Source organism: Siphateles boraxobius, unplaced genomic scaffold, assembly GCF_051911475.1.
Source record: "Siphateles boraxobius isolate OS27281-9 unplaced genomic scaffold, OSU_SipBor_1 39, whole genome shotgun sequence".
NCBI lineage: Eukaryota > Metazoa > Chordata > Actinopteri > Cypriniformes > Leuciscidae > Siphateles > Siphateles boraxobius.
Window position 1 is genome coordinate 433,300 of NW_027509019.1, and position 21,962 is coordinate 455,261.

Sequence of the window (21,962 nt, forward strand, 5' to 3'; positions counted from 1 at the left end):
ATACAAATTATTTCTTTAAAAAAAGCACACACGATATTTACAATTATAATATATACAATTATATACAAATATAAAATTACATTGTCCGAAAATACAGTTAAAGTTACCGAAAAATAAGTTTCGCAGTCCTCCGTTAAAATGATGATGCCTGACCTCCGTGACAGTGATGCTCGACGTCTGAACTTTTTGACCTCTGACACGCCCCTCAGGATATGTCATTACTTCGTACACCTTCGGCTCAGTTCGGCAACTTGATTGACACTAGGCTAGCTTCCTGACTCCTCCTCCTAGCGGTGCTAAGCGTAAACGTGCCATCGACATTTCCTTGTACTCTGATTGGTCAAATGTCGAAAATGATAAGGAAAAAGTCAAGAATGGCGCTCTCTGATTGGCTGCAAATGTTATAGCGCGTCGACGTGATTGGCTGTGGCGTTCAACATTGTTCAACATTATCCCCATTTTGACAGACTATCCTTCGGCAGCTGGCGTTCAGGTCGCAGTCTCCCCTGGAGGCGTGGGTTCGAATCCCACTTCTTACAAACCTAACCTTTGGCTGCGGGCTCAAGCTAGGTTCTTTAACCCTCTGGCAAGTTTATCCAGAAATGCAGTAATGTTGACAAAGCACTGCAATTCAGTTCATGCTAGAATTAACCAAACATTAAAGTAACACTGACCTGCAGTACATGACCTTTATAGTAACACTTTAGTGCAATGTATGGGATTCTATGGCACTTGGAATTTCAAGTCATGACATTTCAGAAAAAATTGACATGTTGATTGAATCGGATTCAACTGAATTTCACGAAATGACATGTTGTGATGTTTACCGGAAGAAGATGCAGTAGAATTTCATGGCAAGGATTCTTGGAAATTTCTTGGAATGAAATGTCATGGGTTTGGGGGCATGGGGTGGAGTGTCATGACACAAGATTCAAGGAATGTCATGTAAAACATTACATTAGCATTAACAAGACATGCCATTAGAATGAAAGAATGATATAAGCCTTAACAAAACATTGTAACAACACTGACACATATGACATGAATATGAGAGTAATACTATTACTGCATTTGTTCAACATTAGTCTTAAAAAAACACTGGATTTCAATTACAGTGCATATCAAGAAATGGACAAAGGCATAAAAGGGAATACAGAAAGCAGCTCCTTTATTTACACGGTCCCGTGTATCAAAAAGCACCATTCTGCCCCGTGTGAGGCTCGAACTCACGACCTTCAGATTATGAGACTGACGCGCTGCCTAACTGCGCCAACGTGGCATGTGCTGTGCCTCAGGTGAGCGTTGACCCCTAGATTCTAAATCACCTGCCATTCCGTGTAGGTGGAAAAATACTGCTCACCACTGGCTATCATGTCAGGATGGCCGAGCGGTCTAAGGCGCTGCGTTCAGGTCGCAGTCTCCCCTGGAGGCGTGGGTTCAAATTCCACTTCTGACAAACCTAACCTTTGGCTGCGGGCTCAAGCTAGGTTCTTTAACCCTCTGGCAAGTTTATCCAGAAATGCAGTAATGTTGACAAAGCACTGCAATTCAGTTCATGCTAGAATTAACCAAACATTAAAGTAACACTGACCTGCAGTACATGACCTTTATAGTAACACTTTAGTGCAATGTATGGGATTCTATGGCACTTGGAATTTCAAGTCATGACATTTCAGAAAAAATTGACATGTTGATTGAATCGGATTCAACTGAATTTCACGAAATGACATGTTGTGATGTTTACCGGAAGAAGATGCAGTAGAATTTCATGGCAAGGATTCTTGGAAATTTCTTGGAATGAAATGTCATGGGTTTGGGGGCATGGGGTGGAGTGTCATGACACAAGATTCAAGGAATGTCATGTAAAACATTACATTAGCATTAACAAGACATGCCATTAGAATGAAAGAATGATATAAGCCTTAACTAAACATTGTAACAACATTGACACATATGACATGAATATGAGAGTAATACTATTACTGCATTTGTTCAACATTAGTCTTAAAAAAACACTGGATTTCAATTACAGTGCATATAAAGAAATGGACAAAGACATAAAAGGGAATACAGAAAGCAGCTCCTTTATTTACACGGTCCCGTGTATCAAAAAGAACCATTCTGCCCCTTGTGAGGCTCGAACTCACGACCTTCAGATTATGAGACTGACGCGCTGCCTAACTGCGCCAACGAGGCATGTGCTCTGACTCGGGTGAGCGGTGAAGCCCTAGATTCTAGATCATCTGCCATTCCGTGTAGGTGCAAAAATGCTGCTGTCCACTGGGCGTCATGTCAGGATGGCCGAGCGGTCTAAGGCGCTGCGTTCAGGTCGCAGTCTCCCCTGGAGGCGTGGGTTCGAATCCCACTTCTGACAAACCTAACCTTTGGCTGCGGGCTCAAGCTAGAGTCTTTAACCCTCTGGCAAGTTTATCCAGAAATGCAATAATTATGACAAAGCACTGCAATTCAGTTCATGCTAGAATTAACCAAACATTAAAGTAACACTGACCTGCAGTACATGACCTTTATAGTAACACTTTAGTGCAATGTATGGGATTCTATGGCACTTGGAATTTCAAGTCATGACATTTCAGAAAAAATTGACATGTTGATTGAATCGGATTCAACTGAATTTCACGAAATGACATGTTGTGATGTTTACCGGAAGAAGATGCAGTAGAATTTCATGGCAAGGATTCTTGGAAATTTCTTGGAATGAAATGTCATGGGTTTGGGGGCATGGGGTGGAGTGTCATGACACAAGATTCAAGGAATGTCATGTAAAACATTACATTAGCATTAACAAGACATGCCATTAGAATGAAAGAATGATATAAGCCTTAACAAAACATTGTAACAACACTGACACATATGACATGAATATGAGAGTAATACTATTACTGCATTTGTTCAACATTAGTCTTAAAAAAACACTGGATTTCAATTACAGTGCATATCAAGAAATGGACAAAGGCATAAAAGGGAATACAGAAAGCAGCTCCTTTATTTACACGGTCCCGTGTATCAAAAAGCACCATTCTGCCCCGTGTGAGGCTCGAACTCACGACCTTCAGATTATGAGACTGACGCGCTGCCTAACTGCGCCAACGTGGCATGTGCTGTGCCTCAGGTGAGCGTTGACCCCTAGATTCTAAATCACCTGCCATTCCGTGTAGGTGGAAAAATGCTGCTCACCACTAGCCATCATGTCAGGATTGCCGAGCGGTCTAAGGCGCTGCGTTCAGGTCGCAGTCTCCCCTGGAGGCGTGGGTTCGAATCCCACTTCTGACAAACCTAACCTTTGGCTGCGGGCTCAAGCTAGAGTCTTTAACCCTCTGGCAAGTTTTTCCAGAAATGCAATAATGTTGACAAAGCACTGCAATTCAGTTCATGCTAGAATTAACCAAACATTAAAGTAACACTGACCTGCAGTACATGACCTTTATGGTAACACTTTAGTACAATGTATGGGATTCTATGGCACTTGGAATTTCAAGTCATGACATTTCAGAAAAAATGGACATGTTGATTGAATCGGATTCAACTGAATTTCACGAAATGACATGTTGTGATGTTTACCGGAAGAAGATGCAGTAGAATTTCATGGCAAGGATTCTTGGAAATTTCTTGGAATGAAATGTCATGGGTTTGGGGGCATGGGGTGGAGTGTCATGACACAAGATTCAAGGAATGCAGTAGATGCAGTAGAATTTCATGGCAAGGATTCTTGGAAATTTCTTGGAATGAAATGTCATGGGTTTGGGGGCATGGGGTGGAGTGTCATGACACAAGATTCAAGGAATGTCATGTAAAACATTACATTAGCATTAACAAGACATGCCATTAGAATGAAAGAATGATATAAGCCTTAACAAAACATTGTAACAACACTGACACATATGACATGAATATGAGAGTAATACTATTACGGCATTTGTTCAACATTAGTCTTAAAAAACACTGGATTTCAATTACAGTGCATATGAAGAAGTGGACAAAGGCATAAAAGGGAATACAGAAAGCAGCTCCTTTATTTACACGGTCCCGTGTATCAAAAAGCACCATTCTGCCCCGTGTGAGGCTCGAACTCACGACCTTCAGATTATGAGACTGACGCGCTGCCTATCTGTGCCAACGAGGCATGTGCTCTGACTCGGGTGAGCGGTGAAGCCCTAGATTCTAGATCATCTGCCATTCCGTGTAGGTGTAAGTGGCCAGCTGACCACTGGGCCTCATGTCAGGATGGCCGAGCGGTCGAAGGCGCTGCGTTCAGGTCGCAGTCTCCCCTGGAGGCGTGGGTTCGAATCCCACTTCTGACAAATCTAACCTTTGGCTGCAGGCTCAAGCTAGAGTCTTTAACCCTCTGGCAAGTTCATGCTAGAATTAACCAAACATTAAAGTAACACTGACCTGCAGTACATGACCTTTATAGTAACACTTTAATGCAATGTATGGGATTCTATGGCACTTGGAATTTCAAGTCATGACATTTCAGAAAAAATTGGACATTTTGATTGAATCGGATTCAACTGAATTACACGAAATAACATGTGATGTTTACCGGAAGAAGATGCAGTAGAATTTCATGGCAAGGATTCTTGGAAATTTCTTGGAATGAAATGTCATGGGTTTGGGGGCATGGGGTGGAGTGTCATGACACAAGATTCAAGGAATGTCATGTAAAACATTACATTAGCATTAACAAGACATGCCATTAGAATGAAAGAATGATATAAGCCTTAACAAAACATTGTAACAACACTGACACATATGACATGAATATGAGAGTAATACTATTACTGCATTTGTTCAACATTGGTCTTAAAAAAACACTGGATTTCAATTACAGTGCATATGAAGAAATGGACAAAGGCATAAAAGGGAATACAGAAAGCAGCTCCTTTATTTACACGGTTCTGTGTATCAAAAAGCACCATTCTGCCCCGTGTGAGGCTCGAACTCACGACCTTCAGATTATGAGACTGACGCGCTGCCTAACTGCGCCAACGTGGCATGTGCTGTGCCTCAGGTGAGCGTTGACCCCTAGATTCTAAATCACCTGCCATTCCGTGTAGGTGGAAAAATACTGCTCACCACTAGCCATCATGTCAGGATTGCCGAGCGGTCTAAGGCGCTGCGTTCAGGTCGCAGTCTCCCCTGGAGGCGTGGGTTCGAATCCCACTTCTGACAAACCTAACCTTTGGCTGCGGGCTCAAGCTAGGTTCTTTAACCCTCTGGCAAGTTTATCCAGAAATGCAGTAATGTTGACAAAGCACTGCAATTCAGTTCATGCTAGAATTAACCAAACATTAAAGTAACACTGACCTGCAGTACATGACCTTTATAGTAACACTTTAGTGCAATGTATGGGATTCTATGGCACTTGGAATTTCAAGTCATGACATTTCAGAAAAAATTGACATGTTGATTGAATCGGATTCAACTGAATTTCACGAAATGACATGTTGTGATGTTTACCGGAAGAAGATGCAGTAGAATTTCATGGCAAGGATTCTTGGAAATTTCTTGGAATGAAATGTCATGGGTTTGGGGGCATGGGGTGGAGTGTCATGACACAAGATTCAAGGAATGTCATGTAAAACATTACATTAGCATTAACAAGACATGCCATTAGAATGAAAGAATGATATAAGCCTTAACTAAACATTGTAACAACATTGACACATATGACATGAATATGAGAGTAATACTATTACTGCATTTGTTCAACATTAGTCTTAAAAAAACACTGGATTTCAATTACAGTGCATATAAAGAAATGGACAAAGACATAAAAGGGAATACAGAAAGCAGCTCCTTTATTTACACGGTCCCGTGTATCAAAAAGAACCATTCTGCCCCTTGTGAGGCTCGAACTCACGACCTTCAGATTATGAGACTGACGCGCTGCCTAACTGCGCCAACGAGGCATGTGCTCTGACTCGGGTGAGCGGTGAAGCCCTAGATTCTAGATCATCTGCCATTCCGTGTAGGTGCAAAAATGCTGCTGTCCACTGGGCGTCATGTCAGGATGGCCGAGCGGTCTAAGGCGCTGCGTTCAGGTCGCAGTTTCCCCTGGAGGCGTGGGTTCGAATCCCACTTCTGACAAACCTAACCTTTGGCTGCGGGCTCAAGCTAGAGTCATTAACCCTCTGGCAAGTTTATCCAGAAATGCAGTAATGTTGACAAAGCACTGCAATTCAGTTCATGCTAGAATTAACCAAACATTAAAGTAACACTGACCTGCAGTACATGGCCTTTATAGTAACACTTTAATGCAATGTATGGGATTCTATGGCACTTGGAATTTCAAGTCATGACATTTCAGAAAAAATTGACATGTTGATTGAATCGGATTCAACTGAATTTCACGAAATGACATGTTGTGATGTTTACCGGAAGAAGATGCAGTAGAATTTCATGGCAAGGATTCTTGGAAATTTCTTGGAATGAAATGTCATGGGTTTGGGGGCATGGGGTGGAGTGTCATGACACAAGATTCAAGGAATGTCATGTAAAACATTACATTAGCATTAACAAGACATGCCATCAGAATGAAAGAATGATATAAGCCTTAACAAAACATTGTAACAACATTGACACATATGACATGAATATGAGAGTAATACTATTACTGCATTTGTTCAACATTAGTCTTAAAAAAACACTGGATTTCAATTACAGTGCATATGAAGAAATGGACAAAGACATAAAAGGGAATACAGAAAGCAGCTCCTTTATTTACACGGTCCCGTGTATCAAAAAGAACCATTCTGCCCCTTGTGAGGCTCGAACTCACAACCTTCAGATTATGAGACTGACGCGCTGCCTAACTGCGCCAACGAGGCATGTGCTCTGACTCGGGTGAGCGGTGAAGCCCTAGATTCTAGATCATCTGCCATTCCGTGTAGGTGCAAAAATGCTGCTGTCCACTGGCCGTCATGTCAGGATGGCCGAGCGGTCTAAGGCGCTGCGTTCAGGTCGCAGTCTCCCCTGGAGGCGTGGGTTCGAATCCCACTTCTGAAAAACCTAACCTTTGGCTGCGGGCTCAAGCTAGAGTCTTTAACCCTCTGGCAAGTTTATCCAGAAATGCAGTAATGTTGACAAAGCACTGCAATTCAGTTCATGCTATAATTAACCAAACATTAAAGTAACACTGACCTGCAGTACATGACCTTTATAGTAACACTTTAGTGCAATGTATGGGATTCTATGGCACTTGGAATTTCAAGTCATGACATTTCAGAAAAAATGGACATGTTGATTGAATCGGATTCAACTGAATTTCACGAAATGACATGTGTTTGTTTACCAGAAGAAGATGCAGTAGAATTTCATGGCAAGGATTCTTGGAAATTTCTTGGAATGAAATGTCATGGGTTTGGGGGCATGGGGTGGAGTGTCATGACACAAGATTCAAGGAATGCAGTAGATGCAGTAGAATTTCATGGCAAGGATTCTTGGAAATTTCTTGGAATGAAATGTCATGGGTTTGGGGGCATGGGGTGGAGTGTCATGACACAAGATTCAAGGAATGTCATGTAAAACATTACATTAGCATTAACAAGACATGCCATTAGAATGAAATAATGATATAAGCCTTAACAAAACATTGTAACAACACTGACACATATGACATGAATATGAGAGTAATACTATTACTGCATTTGTTCAACATTAGTCTTAAAAAAACACTGGATTTCAATTACAGTGCATATGAAGAAATGGACAAAGACATAAAAGGGAATACAGAAAGCAGCTCCTTTATTTACACGGTCCCGTGTATCAAAAAGAACTATTCTGCCCCTTGTGAGGCTCCAACTCACGACCTTCAGATTATGAGACTGACGCGCTGCCTAACTGCGCCAACGAGGCATGTGCTCTGACTCGGGTGAGCGGTGAAGCCCTAGATTCTAGATCATCTGCCATTCCGTGTAGGTGCAAAAATGCTGCTGTCCACTGGCTGTCATGTCAGGATGGCCGAGCGGTCTAAGGCGCTGCGTTCAGGTCGCAGTCTCCCCTGGAGGCGTGGGTTCGAATCCCACTTCTGACAAACCTAACCTTTGGCTGCGGGCTCAAGCTAGGTTCTTTAACCCTCTGGCAAGTTTATCCAGAAATGCAGTAATGTTGACAAAGCACTGCAATTCAGTTCATGCTAAAATTAACCAAAAATTAAAGTAACACTGACCTGCAGTACATGACCTTTATAGTAACACTTTAGTGCAATGTATGGGATTCTATGGCACTTGGAATTTCAAGTCATGACATTTCAGAAAAAATGGACATGTTGATTGAATCGGATTCAACTGAATTTCACGAAATGACATGTTGTGATGTTTACCGGAAGAAGATGCAGTAGAATTTCATGGCAAGGATTCTTGGAAATTTCTTGGAATGAAATGTCATGGGTTTGGGGGCATGGGGTGGAGTGTCATGACACAAGATTCAAGGAATGTCATGTAAAACATTACATTAGCATTAACAAGACATGCCATTAGAATGAAAGAATGATATAAGCCTTAACAAAACATTGTAACAACATTGACACATATGACATGAATATGAGAGTAATACTATTACTGCATTTGTTCAACATTAGTCTTAAAAAAACACTGGATTTCAATTACAGTGCATATGAAGAAATGGACAAAGACATAAAAGGGAATACAGAAAGCAGCTCCTTTATTTACACGGTCCCGTGTATCAAAAAGAACTATTCTGCCCCTTGTGAGGCTCGAACTCACGACCTTCAGATTATGAGACTGACGCGCTGCCTAACTGCGCCAACGAGGCATGTGCTCTGACTCGGGTGAGCGGTGAAGCCCTAGATTCTAGATCATCTGCCATTCCGTGTAGGTGCAAAAATGCTGCTGTCCACTGGCCGTCATGTCAGGATGGCCGAGCGGTCTAAGGCGCTGCGTTCAGGTCGCAGTCTCCCCTGGAGGCGTGGGTTCGAATCCCACTTCTGAAAAACCTAACCTTTGGCTGCGGGCTCAAGCTAGAGTCTTTAACCCTCTGGCAAGTTTATCCAGAAATGCAGTAATGTTGACAAAACACTGCAATTCAGTTCATGCTAGAATTAACCAAACATTAAAGTAACACTGACCTGCAGTACATGACCTTTATAGTAACACTTTAGTGCAATGTATGGGATTCTTTGGCACTTGGAATTTCAAGTCATGACATTTCAGAAAAAATGGACATGTTGATTGAATCGGATTCAACTGAATTTCACGAAATGACATGTTGTGATGTTTACCAGAAGAAGATGCAGTAGAATTTCATGGCAAGGATTCTTGGAAATTTCTTGGAATGAAATGTCATGGGTTTGGGGGCATGGGGTGGAGTGTCATGACACAAGATTCAAGGAATGTCATGTAAAACATTACATTAGCATTAACAAGACATGCCATTAGAATGAAAGAATGATATAAGCCTTAACAAAACATTGTAACAACACTGACACATATGACATGAATATGAGAGTAATACTATTACTGCATTTGTTCAACATTAGTCTTAAAAAAACACTGGATTTCAATTACAGTGCATATGAAGAAATGGACAAAGGCATAAAGGGAATACAGAAAGCAGCTCCTTTATTTACACGGTTCTGTGTATCAAAAAGCACCATTCTGCCCCGTGTGAGGCTCGAACTCACGACCTTCAGATTATGAGACTGATGCACTGCCTAACTGTGCCAACGAGGCATGTGCTCTGACTCGGGTGAGCGGTGAAGCCCTAGATTCTAGATCATCTGCCATTCCGTGTAGGTGCAAAAATGCTGCTAACCACTGGCCGTCATGTCAGGATGGCCGAGCGGTCTAAGGCGCTGCGTTCAGGTCGCAGTCTCCCCTGGAGGCGTGGGTTCGAATCCCACTTCTGACAAACCTAACCTTTGGCTGCGGGCTCAAGCTAGAGTCTTTAACCCTCTGGCAAGTTTATCCAGAAATGCAGTAATGTTGACAAAGCACTGCAATTCAGTTCATGCTAGAATTAACCAAAAATTAAAGTAACACTGACCTGCAGTACATGACCTTTATAGTAACACTTTAGTGCAATGTATGGGATTCTATGGCACTTGGAATTTCAAGTCATGACATTTCAGAAAAAATGGACATGTTGATTGAATCGGATTCAACTGAATTTCACGAAATGACATGTGTTTGTTTACCAGAAGAAGATGCAGTAGAATTTCATGGCAAGGATTCTTGGAAATTTCTTGGAATGAAATGTCATGGGTTTGGGGGCATGGGGTGGAGTGTCATGACACAAGATTCAAGGAATGCAGTAGATGCAGTAGAATTTCATGGCAAGGATTCTTGGAAATTTCTTGGAATGAAATGTCATGGGTTTGGGGGCATGGGGTGGAGTGTCATGACACAAGATTCAAGGAATGTCATGTAAAACATTACATTAGCATTAACAAGACATGCCATTAGAATGAAAGAATGATATAAGCCTTAACAAAACATTGTGACAACACTGACACATATGACATGAATATGAGAGTAATACTATTACTGCATTTGTTCAACATTAGTCTTAAAAAAACACTGGATTTCAATTACAGTGCATATGAAGAAATGGACAAAGGCATAAAAGGGAATACAGAAAGCAGCTCCTTTATTTACACGGTTCCGTGTATCAAAAAGCACCATTCTGACCCTTGTGAGGCTCGAACTCACGACCTTCAGATTATGAGACTGACGCGCTGCCTAACTGTGCCAACGAGGCATGTGCTCCGACTCGGGTGAGCGGTGAAGCCCTAGATTCTAGATCATCTGCCATTCCGTGTAGGTGGAAGTGGCCAGCTGACCACTGGCCGTCATGTCAGGATGGCCGAGCGGTCTAAGGCGCTGCGTTCAAGCTGGGGAACAATAGTCCAACAAAGGTGGGGAAGAAGGGAAGAAAAGGGGAAGGAAGAAAAAGAGAGGGGGAAGAAGAGAAAGAAAAAACGAAGAAAAGAAAGGCTGAAATTTGATGTTCAAAGATATGCCTTCATTAGCATAGATCTTATGATACATTTTCCGGTTTCTTCGTGTGTGAAAATCACGCATTTATATCACACTGTTTTCTATTGCAGGTGTGCACCAAGACCGGGGTTCGAATCCAGCTAAAGACAACTTTTTGTAATATTTATTATTTGAATAAATAATCATTATTTTTGATTGCATACTGTTCCCGTTTTAATAAAATATACATATTTAATTTGTTTGTTGTTTTTTTTGATATTCTATCATGAAAAATAATGTTATTTGCATTATTATGCAATGAACAAAGATGCAAATCATTAATTAGTAACTTATATGCTGTAAAATGTTTCACAAGAATAACAAAATGTACAAATTATATTTTTTATATACAAATGTTATATTGTTGCAGTGTACTGATAAAATATTGTTATAATAAAGTAAAAGTAAATAAGCTAAATTTTTTAATGCATACTGTTCCAGTGTTTATAAAATATACATATGTAATTTGTTTGTTGTTTTTTGATATTCTTTCATTAAAAAAAAATGTTATTTGCATTATTATGCAACGAACAAAGATGCAACCCATTAAATAGTAACTAATATGAAGAATGTCTGTCACAAGAATAACAAAATGGACAAATTATCTTTTTAAATACAAATGTTATATTGGTGCAGTGTACTGATGAAATATTGTGTTATATGAAAGTAAAAGTAAATAAGCAAATTCTTTTTGAATGCATACTGTTCCAGTGTTAATAAAATATACATATGTAATTTGTTTGTTGTGTTTCTTTGATATTCTTTCATAAAAATATATAATTGCCAATGGAACAGTGTTATTATTTAGTAGTTGTTGTATTATTATTGATCTGATTAAGTATTTTTTTAGGTTACATTCAAACAAGACACTTGCAAATCTGTTATTTGTAATGAACAAAGATGCAACCCATTAAATAGTAACTAATATGCTGAAAATGTCAATCACAAGAATAACAAAATGTATAAATTATATTTTTTATATACAAATGTTATATTGTTGCAGTGTTCTGATGAACTAGTGTTATATGAAAGTCAAAGTCAAAAAGAAATCACTTGCCAATTTGTTTTTATTTTCCAATCATGCCAACAGAACAGTAATGAATATTAAAATGTTAAATACTGGTAACATGTTTTAAAAATAAATAAATAAAATGAAGAGTTAAATAGGTTTTCAAAAACAAGAAATAAAAAGTTAAAATGTTAAATAACGTTAAAAAAAACAATTAAATAATATTCAACATGTATTAACTATTTAAACAACTGTTTACACTATATACATGATGCTATATACATGAAAATATATACATTATTTGGAAATGGTTCTCCGCATTTCCTCCAACCACACCTCTTTTGAAACAGTCTCAGTCTGTGGGCAGTACACCCTGCCCCTGTACTGGCTATGTCCTGTAGCACTTGTTTTAAATTGCCCACATTTTTTGCAAGTGTTGGCCTCTACGGTTCTCCTGTAGGGTCTCTTGGGCATGGCGTCTGGATTGGCAGCTGGTGAAGCGGGTAAGCGGGTGCCCTGTACAGCTGTTGGCTGTAACAGTGGCTGTACCATTTGCATCCCCTGGGCCATTGGGATGCCCTGGATCATTTGCACTCCCTGGAACATTGGCACACCCTGGAACATTGGCACAGCCTGGAACATGGGCACACCCTGGAAACCTGGTGCTGATGGTATAAGTATATTTGGTACCATCTGCAGTGATGCTCCAGATGCAGATGGTGTCAGCAACGTCTGACTCTGCGCTGGTGCCTTGGGTCTGAGAGGGGGTCGCCCAACAGAAGTCTGCCTCTGCTTTGCCTGACCAGCTGTACTCTCTGGTAGCTTGTACTGGTGCTGCTCCCCTGGTTGTTCTGGCTCAGTCCGTAGACGTTTGGCTACCTGGAGAGGCTCATGAGCTTCAGGGAGGGGCTGAGGCAACTGAATGCCCTGAAGCAGCACAGACAGCTCCTGCTTTTTCTGTCTTTTGTTATACCACTGAATCAGGGTGTTCTGGTTAACCTCCACCAGCTGCATGGATGTTCCTCCCATCACCAAGCTGTTGCCCAGTACAAGCTGCCTTATCCTGCCATAGTCTTGCAGGATCAGAGACCATCTTGACAGGGCTCCCTTGCCTTTTCTTTTGGGGCTTGGGTGGACAGTGCAAAGTCTGATGAAGATGGTCTCCACCAGACGGCAACAGTCAGGCCACTGAGCAGGTGCGCTGCTTGCACCCAGCACACATCTGGTGGTGCTCTCTACACCAGGGTGAGTGGGCTTCTTCGGGACCTTGAAGCGTCCACTCAGCAGTCTCTTTCGGCATCGACTGTCATACACCACCCGTTCCTTGTCCCGGTCATCCAGGTTCTGCCAAAGAGCAATTATGGTGTTGGCTTCCTGGTTGGTCAGGCTGAGGGCTGTGTGGTCCCGGAGATCCACCAGATATTCTGCCAGCTGGTCCACATGTTGATAACCCGGGATATTTTGGTAGTCAACAGCCTATTAAAAAACACAAACATGCAATACAATTATTACATCACATCTGTCTAATGCATAATTCCATATAGTACAAAGCAGAGAGCGCCATTCTTGACATTTTACAAAGCACCAAATAAATAAAGATGACTTGACTTGATGTGTATTTGCAGCTTACAAACGAATTTAGGCTGTACTTTTAAATGTAAAATATGTGGAAAGTCTGGATTTAAAGCACTGGATGTTAATTCATCATAATTATTCTAGTTAATTTGAAAGACATACAAAAGAGTATTATTTACCGTCTCTTCTTCATCAACATCCTGACCAGCATCCTCTGGCTCTGAGGGGAGAGTTGAAACAGATGTTTCAGAGGGAACAGGTGTGACAGCAGTCCCTGAGGGTCCAGGTGATGAAGGAGACTGTGTGAGGACAAGTCTGGGGTCAGGGATCAGTGAAGGGGATGTGGAGCCCAGTACAGGTGTGGCACTGCTGGTGACCAGGGTGGAAGAACCCAGTGTCAGTGTGGAAGAGGGTGGTGACAGAACAGCCTCCGGATCTGCTATTGTGTGATCCTCGCTGATGTCACAGAAGCCCTCATCTTCATCTCGCTCCTCCACACTGAGGTCCTCAATGAGCTCTGCTGTCTGCTCAGAGTCAGGATTCATGTCCTGCAGTGCCTGACCAGTCTGCTGGAACAGATACTGCACTCCAATGAGCTCACCTGAAATAAAAACAATAAACAAACGGAAATTAAATAGAATGTTGTGTATCATATTTGATACATTAGGCTTTTGTAGTAGCTCATATAGTGTGAGAATATAGAGCTCATCGTCAAGGAGAAAAAAAACAAAACAGTTTTATTTAGAGGCCCAACACGTTTAATTATGTGGGCAAAACATGAAATGAAATGCAATACAATGATGATTGAGAGAAAAGTCTGATGATCATTTTGATATTTACATGAAACATGATTTTCTAATCAAGTGAACCCAAGCTGCTTCAGTCTAGTAACTAGTCATTAAATATTAGTAACAATATACAAGTTATTCTTACAATTACTTTATAAAATCAGTAAAGGTTTCACAATGAAAAGAAACGTGAAGCACGAGCTGAAGGTGGACACTTTTACAATTATACTAAAAGACTATAATCAATCAGACGACAGAGGCCAGGTTTCCTAAAAATTTTTGATCATATTGATCATTTAGAGTCCTTTAGAAACTTGCATATCAATTATGATACAATCGACTCTATAGGGTTAAATCTGACATATAGACGGAGGTTACACAGAAATTGCAAGTTGATAAAATAAAAAATATATAAAATAATTCTCACCGGTGTAACATGCAGGGGGACAAAACGTGGGGACCACTTTCCTGCCAAACAGCTTTTCATAATTGCCGTTTACACAGTGAACAAGTTCTCCTGTGTAGCTGCGCAAAGCTGATGGCTCCGATGACAGGGAAGCAGCCTCCCGGTCCTGGTTCCACCGGTGTAGACCCTCCAGCAGATAAATCTGAAAGTTCAGACTGTTTGCACTGGTCCCTGTAAATAGACACAACAGTGTTTAGGAGGTGTTAAAGGAACACACAAAAACACTTAATGCTCTTTCTTTACACATGCACAGTGTGTGTGACAAAGACAATACCTGGGATGAAACGGTTCAGGTGTAAATGAAAGGACTCGAGAGAAGTGGAGCCTCTGGCACATCTGTAGGTCTTCAGAAGCACGCCTCCCTTGTTTAGGCTCCCTGTCTCTGTATAGAGCACAACACCAGGGGGGTATTGAATGCATTTCACATGCTTCTTCTGGACATTCCAGATGTGCTCCATCCTTTCTCGGTCCAGGAGAGGAACACCCAGGGAGTCTTTGCCCTTGCTGCTCAGGAGCTCTGTAAGCAGCCGCTCAAGGAGAAGGATGGTAGTCTCCTCTCCACAGGTCCTCCTCCGGCAATGGAGTGCCAGCTCATTCCTGGTAAGATGCTTGTTGACATCTTCATCTGTCAGCGCAGGCCAACCCTGGGATATCAACAGCTCTCTCTTTGCTTTGCGAAGCATAGAAACATCAGCCGCATCCCACTCAAAAATGCACGCTGACAGCCGTGACATGAAGATGGGATACAGCTGATGGGCATCAGTTGTACACCCCATGGCAATCCTGCGCATAAAATGCCAGATGTCCAACCGAATCATGAGATCAGGCCACCCTCTGAATCTGGTTTTCAGCTTGGTCTCACCAACATCAGTGCAGCAGCCACAGTCCACGTACAAAACAGCAGGTGGATCCACACTAGCCTGCTGGTACCTTTTCACCAGACCATCGACCATCATGTCCAGTCCTGCTCCTTCCTGTGCTGTCAGCACACTCATGAGCACCTGACCAAACTCATTGCCAACAGAGGTAAGCCAGAGTCCCGTTCCCCTTGCCGTCCCAGCCAGCTTCTTAGTGATCTGCAGTAGATGACAGGAAGCATGCAATGCAATGAAACATCACACCATCTAGAATATGATACTCATGCTCTGATAATGATATAACAGTAAACACCATAAATTAACAAAAATCCCCTGCTAACCTTTTTAGTAGAATCCATCTTCAAGACTGAACCATACGTAGATGTTATCCTTGCATGGATTTCATCCAGCCTTGTCAGGATGTCTTGGCTGTACACGGTGAGCAGCCACTTGCAGCTTGGGACCACTGTAGGCTTTGGGGGTTCCTGGAATTGTATTTGCAACACCCCGGGTCGTTTGAGGAAGTCCACACATTGGGTGGTGTACCGGGCCATACGCTGGAGCCACTCCACACTGTGGTTCTCACGCAGCTGTTTGATGACCCGCGTGGGACTGTTGCCTAGGCCATGCTCACGCAGGAGCCGAATGACTCTCATATCACAGGCATACCTTAGGAAAAGCAAAATCCACACATTCATATATTTTACGTAATTGATTTGTAAAGTATTTGCAAACATATGTGATGATGGGCTATCAACTGGATGTGGAATTAAAGTGTACTTACTTCCGCGTGAGGATGACCCGAAATTCAGAGCGATGGCCCAGATCCAGCTGTTGCAGGACAGTCTGACTCCAGGACACATGCGAGGCTTTACACTTGGTACAGATGAGGGTTTCTGTGACCATGTTGTACATCCTATCGATGTCCAGAACCTGCCGTGCCCTTTTGTGCAGACCGCCTCCAGTCAGCTGATGCTGCCCGCAGGCAGAATTGGGACAGAGAGCCTTGATCTTCCACAGCTTGTACGGCATCCACAGCAACAGAGCATGACAAAAAAATCTGTCTGGAGCTGGAGCCTGGTTGTAAATAAGTGCTGGCTGTGGTGGGTAATACCAGAGCTGTAGTTGTCTCGAAGCTCTGGTTTTCCCTTGGGCCCCATTTTAAAAAGCCTGCTGGCAATCCACCTATGATCCTCTGGTGGCAAAGTGTCCGACCACAAACGATGCAGTCGAACTGCAGATGCATCTTGCAGTAATGCCCCCGAAGGAGTAGTCTGTGAAGGAAAAAGACAAAACATTTAGTCTAGCAGGTCATTTATTTAATTACCGCTTTATCTATCCAAGACTACCCTCATATAAAATAGAAAATATTGGATGTCAAATACGTACTTAAGGTTATAGAATAAAATGTATACATTTGTTCCAATAGTTTTCAGAATTGTGTCAGCTGCTAGCACTAATTTGTGTGACTCTACTGAGTTGTGACAGTTAATATGCAAATTCAATTATTTTGGACCAATAAAATTTGAAATTACTTACCGAGACAACATGCAATGAAATATAATATATGTTGCATATATAACAAGAGAAAGAAACAGTCATAACTGTCCAATAATTTTAACTAATCCTAGATGGAATTATACAATACTGTTTAAAGGTCTATGTTCAGTAAGATTCTTTTTGTTTTTGAAATATGATTAAAATACAGTCAAAAACAGTAATAGTGGGAAATAATATTGCAATTTAGGATCGCCGCTTATTTGAATCTGTTTTCAAAAGTATTTACAGTTTTTTTCAATTGCTAACAAGCGCTTACCCATTCTTCAGATACTTTTTCCTAAACTCTTAACACAGACTCACACCAACAAAACACAATTGGCCAAATGGATAATTTTCTTCTCAATAACACATTTTGTTACAGATTTTTATGATTGTTTACACACTAAAATAAAAATTTCCACGCAATTTGCAAAATTCTACTCCAATGAGCAAAACCCCTCCACAGATTTGCACAACATTACACACAATGTCTGTTTTACCCTTTTAGCAAAACATTACACACAGTGATTTGTAAAACTCTACACACATTTTCACACCTTAGACACAGATAAGGATTGTGAGGTTACTTCCTTGTCATTACAAAGCCCCGGATTGCCATTGACCACACTAATGAATGAATTGGATATGCACATCCATCAGGAGTGGAAGCACACATGTGCTAATTTGAAAACGCATCACTCAGGAGTGCTATAAAAGGCAGCAGGTGAGTTCACCTGTCTTCAACAAAAATGGAAGGAGCTAGAAGAAGAAGAAGAAGAAGAGTGAGAATAAGAGGGGGGGGCTCAAAGAGGAGATGAAGGAGGTAGAGGAAGAGGAGAAGGAGGTAGAGGAAGAGGAGAAGGAGGTAGATGAAGAGGAGAAGGAGGTAGAGGAAGAGGAGAAGGAGGTAGATGAAGAGGAGAAGGAGGTAGAGGAAGAGGAGAAGGAGGTAGAGGAAGAGGTGAAGGAGGTAGATGAAGAGGAGAAGGAGGTAGAGGAAGAGGAGAAGGAGGTAGAGGAAGAGGAGAAGAAGGTAGAGGAAGAGGTGAAGGAGGTAGATGAAGAGGAGAAGGAGGTAGAGGTTTTCAAAATTGCGTGTAAACAATTGAAAAAAACTGTAAATATATACTAACTCTTCATTTCAAAATAGAACACATCTTTCTCTGCACACACTAACTTTACCAAAACACTGGAAATCTGACTCAGAATGAAATTATTCTGTCAAAGAATAACACTTGTTTTCACTTCACAAGGTACATGCAGTCAATCAAAGTACTAGGGTTTCAAAATACTGGCTATTGTATTACAAAAACTTCATAGACTTTTGTGTTTCAGTTTTACAGGTATTTGCATACAAAACATGCAATCCACCATTTTTACACTAAATTTATTGGTTGGGAACTGTATGTCCACATGTACAGTATTCCAGTAAAAAGCAAATCAGTTTTTTTTCCCTTTACTGTTTACCAGCCTCTCTTAGCGAAAGACCGTGGTTGGCCTGCTCTTCTCCCTGGCCCTGCTCCTCTCACTGCACCTCTCATCTCTCACTGCACATTTCACTGCACCTCTCACTGCACATCTCACTGCACATCTCACTGCACCTCTCGCACATCTCACTGCATCTCTCACTGCACATCTCACTGCACATCTCACTGCACCTCTATCTGCACATCTCACTGCACCTCTCACTGCACCTCTCACTGCACATCTCACTGCACATCTCACTGCACATCTCACTGCACATCTCACTGCACATCTCACTGCATCTCTCACTGCACATCTCACTGCACATCTCACTGCACCTCTATCTGCACATCTCACTGCACCTCTCACTGCACCTCTCACTGCACCTCTCACTGCACATCTCACTGCACCTCTCACATCTCACTGCACCTCTCACTGCACATCTCACTGCACCTCTCACTGCACATCTCACTGCACATCTCACTGCATCTCTCACTGCATCTGTCACTGCACATCTCACTGCACATCTCACTGCATCTCTCACTGCACCTCTCACTGGGCCTGCTCTTCTCCCTGGGCCCCTTGCTCTTACTCTTCCTCGTCCAGACATTACAGTGTTTGTCTTTTTCTGTTTCCAAAAACATCACTCCTCAAAGTCCTCCTTTTAATGTATAAGTGTCAATGTAACAGAAAAAAATAACCCCTGCCACTGAGTCTAAGCCAGACTGGAATCAGCTATGGTTGGCCCAATTTACCCAACATAAATCAGGTGTGTGTCAATTATTCAATTGTTTGTTTATTATCAGCTGAGATATATTGTTTTTGAACTGATATCATTGAAGAAGCCGAGGTTTTTATACTGTATCTAAGGTTTGGAATATTGTTTTTGCTATTGTGGGGTGGTGTGTGTTAACATTTGTAAATACTACAAAAACAATCCATAATTTTGTTGGGAGGTATAGCTTGTCTGTTAAGAAAATGTAAGCATTGTGGAAATGTGTTCACTGACTGCATATTGTGTGAAAACTGTATATTATTGCTCTTAATTCATTATGATAAGATTTCCTGCATACAAAATATATTTCTAAAAAGTGCACAGATGTGGAATGTGTCTTAGAATGCAATGTGGATTATGCCAGTACTTACAGAGACAGTGGTGCTTGGTGTAGGGGCACTGGACACTGCTGCGCTGGGTTGGTCAACAGCCTGAGATGGTCTCCTAGCCACACTCAGATTTGGCTTTGCAGCAGCAATGTGGGACCCACCAAATCTTGGTTTGGTAAACTAAAAAAGGGCAAAACAATTTCAATGAAAAGACAAATTGAATTGTAACAGCACATTGGCCAAAGATATAATAAAATGTAAAATGAGAAAATATCTATTGATCCTATCATTCATTATATAACTAAAGGACCTGCTTTCTTTCTTTAACTTATTTTTTTGTCTGTGTATTACCACACTCTACTACTTATACAGATTGAAATAAGCACAGTTAGAATAGAAAAATGTGTGGGAAGGTATTGCTAGAATGTGAGTATATAGTAATTTAACAAGTACCTTTTAAAAATGACTTAAAATCAAAAATAGTTTGCACATAGTTTGTAAGAGAAAGTGTTTATTAACAGTAATGAAGGTTACCCTTGAAATGGCAACAAAGCAGATTCATGATGACTTAATTAATAATACGTGTATAATTAATTGTGCATAAGTGGAATGTTACCTGAGAAATACAGAATGAAAGACGTAGCTTCAGTAGCCAGTTGGAAAAATCAAGAGAGATGCCATGAAGGACGCGAGTGTCCTTTAACCCATAATGGCAAAGCCCAATTAGAGAGGAAGAGGAGAATGCAAGAGCAGAGCCCAGAGAAGAAAGAGAGATCACATAGGTTACATTGTTCTTTCACCATTTTACTTGATCTAAACCAACCTGAGACAGTGAAACTGACCAATAAGCAGACTACAGCCGCCCCTGTACAAGGTGTCACAGCTGGCAGGTAGGTGTAAAAACATACCAGCCATTTCCACTGAACTTAAACCTTTATACTAAACGTATATTAAAACTGCAATTATATATATATAAAAAAAATGTTATTACCTTTGACAAACTTATATATAAGTTTTAATTTTAGAAGTAGGCTGGGGTGGGAGCTGACGCTGACTCTGAGCCATGACCTCCTGTGCTGGTCCAGTAGCGGCAGACTGTTGTTCAACAACCCTTGGTGCTTGTCCAATAGAGGCTGTGGCCTGCTTAAGACAACCACAAAAATACATAGGCTACAATAATTGTTGAACGAGAAGAATTTGTTCAGTAAATTATACATATATAAAAAAAATACAAGTTACATCTTTACATTGTTACCTTTTGAGTGTGAAAACCACATATGCACTTTGGGACCGCTCCGAGGAAGGTTGTCTGGCCGCGAGACTGCATCGGACATCTTTCAATCTGTAAACATTATCACACATATAACATAGAATACATGCATTTCTAACTTATCAGTATGAATGCCACATTAATTTATTGTAGTCTGTCATTTATTTTTATTCATGTTCTTTGAAGGGGAGATACAAACTGTAAAATTAGAGATAAAGAGTGAGTAAAGTTTGTATCCTCCTTTAAAAGAACAAGAGAGGAACATTTCACACCTTCAAAAAAACATCCATTCACTCAACATCCCCACCCCCACTGCCTCAAATCTCTGAATCTCCCAGTGCAAAAAAAAAGTTTTTTTTTTTTACATAAATAAACATAAATCTCAAATACCTGCAACATTATCTACATACATATCTATAAATAATGATGACATTGAATTAAATGATTAGGATTACAATTATTACATCATGCAAAGGTGACAAAAGCACACTCACCCTTTGGTACACGTCATGCCACTTTTTCTGTCGAGGAGCTGGCCTGTTACCCTCATTTGATGGCCAAACTCCTGTGCTGGCAAACTTTTTTAGCCTTGCAATCCAGTCAGTATCTGACATGGCTTTATGGGATTTTTTGCCAGACATTTTTTTGTTGGGGGGCTAACGGTTAGGTTATATCGTTTTGAACAAAACTACTATAATACAAATTATTTCTTTAAAAAAAGCACACACGATATTTACAATTATAATATATACAATTATATACAAATATAAAATTACATTGTCCGAAAATACAGTTAAAGTTACCGAAAAATAAGTTTCGCAGTCCTCCGTTAAAATGATGATGCCTGACCTCCGTGACAGTGATGCTCGACGTCT

General features: G+C 41.0%; 18 non-coding genes across 18 annotated transcripts; 10 read left to right on the plus strand and 8 right to left on the minus strand.

Moving 5' to 3' along the window:
- Positions 1-1,205: 1,205 nt before the first annotated feature.
- trnam-cau (transfer RNA methionine (anticodon CAU)) lies at positions 1,206-1,279 on the minus strand. The gene has a single exon. It is a non-coding gene; the product is annotated as a tRNA-Met (tRNA).
- Positions 1,280-1,373: 94 nt separating this feature from the next.
- Positions 1,374-1,456, plus strand: trnal-cag (transfer RNA leucine (anticodon CAG)). Its single transcript has one exon. It is a non-coding gene; the product is annotated as a tRNA-Leu (tRNA).
- Positions 1,457-2,122: 666 nt separating this feature from the next.
- On the minus strand, positions 2,123-2,196 carry trnam-cau (transfer RNA methionine (anticodon CAU)). The gene has a single exon. It is a non-coding gene; the product is annotated as a tRNA-Met (tRNA).
- A 95-nt stretch (positions 2,197-2,291) lies between these two features.
- trnal-cag (transfer RNA leucine (anticodon CAG)) lies at positions 2,292-2,374 on the plus strand. The gene has a single exon. It is a non-coding gene; the product is annotated as a tRNA-Leu (tRNA).
- Positions 2,375-3,040: 666 nt separating this feature from the next.
- Positions 3,041-3,114, minus strand: trnam-cau (transfer RNA methionine (anticodon CAU)). The gene has a single exon. It is a non-coding gene; the product is annotated as a tRNA-Met (tRNA).
- Positions 3,115-3,208: 94 nt separating this feature from the next.
- Positions 3,209-3,291, plus strand: trnal-cag (transfer RNA leucine (anticodon CAG)). The gene has a single exon. It is a non-coding gene; the product is annotated as a tRNA-Leu (tRNA).
- Positions 3,292-4,067: 776 nt separating this feature from the next.
- Positions 4,068-4,141, minus strand: trnam-cau (transfer RNA methionine (anticodon CAU)). Its single transcript has one exon. It is a non-coding gene; the product is annotated as a tRNA-Met (tRNA).
- A 95-nt stretch (positions 4,142-4,236) lies between these two features.
- trnal-cag (transfer RNA leucine (anticodon CAG)) lies at positions 4,237-4,319 on the plus strand. The gene has a single exon. It is a non-coding gene; the product is annotated as a tRNA-Leu (tRNA).
- A 620-nt stretch (positions 4,320-4,939) lies between these two features.
- On the minus strand, positions 4,940-5,013 carry trnam-cau (transfer RNA methionine (anticodon CAU)). Its single transcript has one exon. It is a non-coding gene; the product is annotated as a tRNA-Met (tRNA).
- Positions 5,014-5,107: 94 nt separating this feature from the next.
- On the plus strand, positions 5,108-5,190 carry trnal-cag (transfer RNA leucine (anticodon CAG)). The gene has a single exon. It is a non-coding gene; the product is annotated as a tRNA-Leu (tRNA).
- A 666-nt stretch (positions 5,191-5,856) lies between these two features.
- On the minus strand, positions 5,857-5,930 carry trnam-cau (transfer RNA methionine (anticodon CAU)). Its single transcript has one exon. It is a non-coding gene; the product is annotated as a tRNA-Met (tRNA).
- A 95-nt stretch (positions 5,931-6,025) lies between these two features.
- Positions 6,026-6,108, plus strand: trnal-cag (transfer RNA leucine (anticodon CAG)). Its single transcript has one exon. It is a non-coding gene; the product is annotated as a tRNA-Leu (tRNA).
- Positions 6,109-6,943: 835 nt separating this feature from the next.
- trnal-cag (transfer RNA leucine (anticodon CAG)) lies at positions 6,944-7,026 on the plus strand. Its single transcript has one exon. It is a non-coding gene; the product is annotated as a tRNA-Leu (tRNA).
- Positions 7,027-7,970: 944 nt separating this feature from the next.
- trnal-cag (transfer RNA leucine (anticodon CAG)) lies at positions 7,971-8,053 on the plus strand. Its single transcript has one exon. It is a non-coding gene; the product is annotated as a tRNA-Leu (tRNA).
- A 666-nt stretch (positions 8,054-8,719) lies between these two features.
- Positions 8,720-8,793, minus strand: trnam-cau (transfer RNA methionine (anticodon CAU)). Its single transcript has one exon. It is a non-coding gene; the product is annotated as a tRNA-Met (tRNA).
- A 95-nt stretch (positions 8,794-8,888) lies between these two features.
- trnal-cag (transfer RNA leucine (anticodon CAG)) lies at positions 8,889-8,971 on the plus strand. Its single transcript has one exon. It is a non-coding gene; the product is annotated as a tRNA-Leu (tRNA).
- Positions 8,972-9,636: 665 nt separating this feature from the next.
- Positions 9,637-9,710, minus strand: trnam-cau (transfer RNA methionine (anticodon CAU)). Its single transcript has one exon. It is a non-coding gene; the product is annotated as a tRNA-Met (tRNA).
- Positions 9,711-9,805: 95 nt separating this feature from the next.
- trnal-cag (transfer RNA leucine (anticodon CAG)) lies at positions 9,806-9,888 on the plus strand. Its single transcript has one exon. It is a non-coding gene; the product is annotated as a tRNA-Leu (tRNA).
- Positions 9,889-21,962: the final 12,074 nt, after the last annotated feature.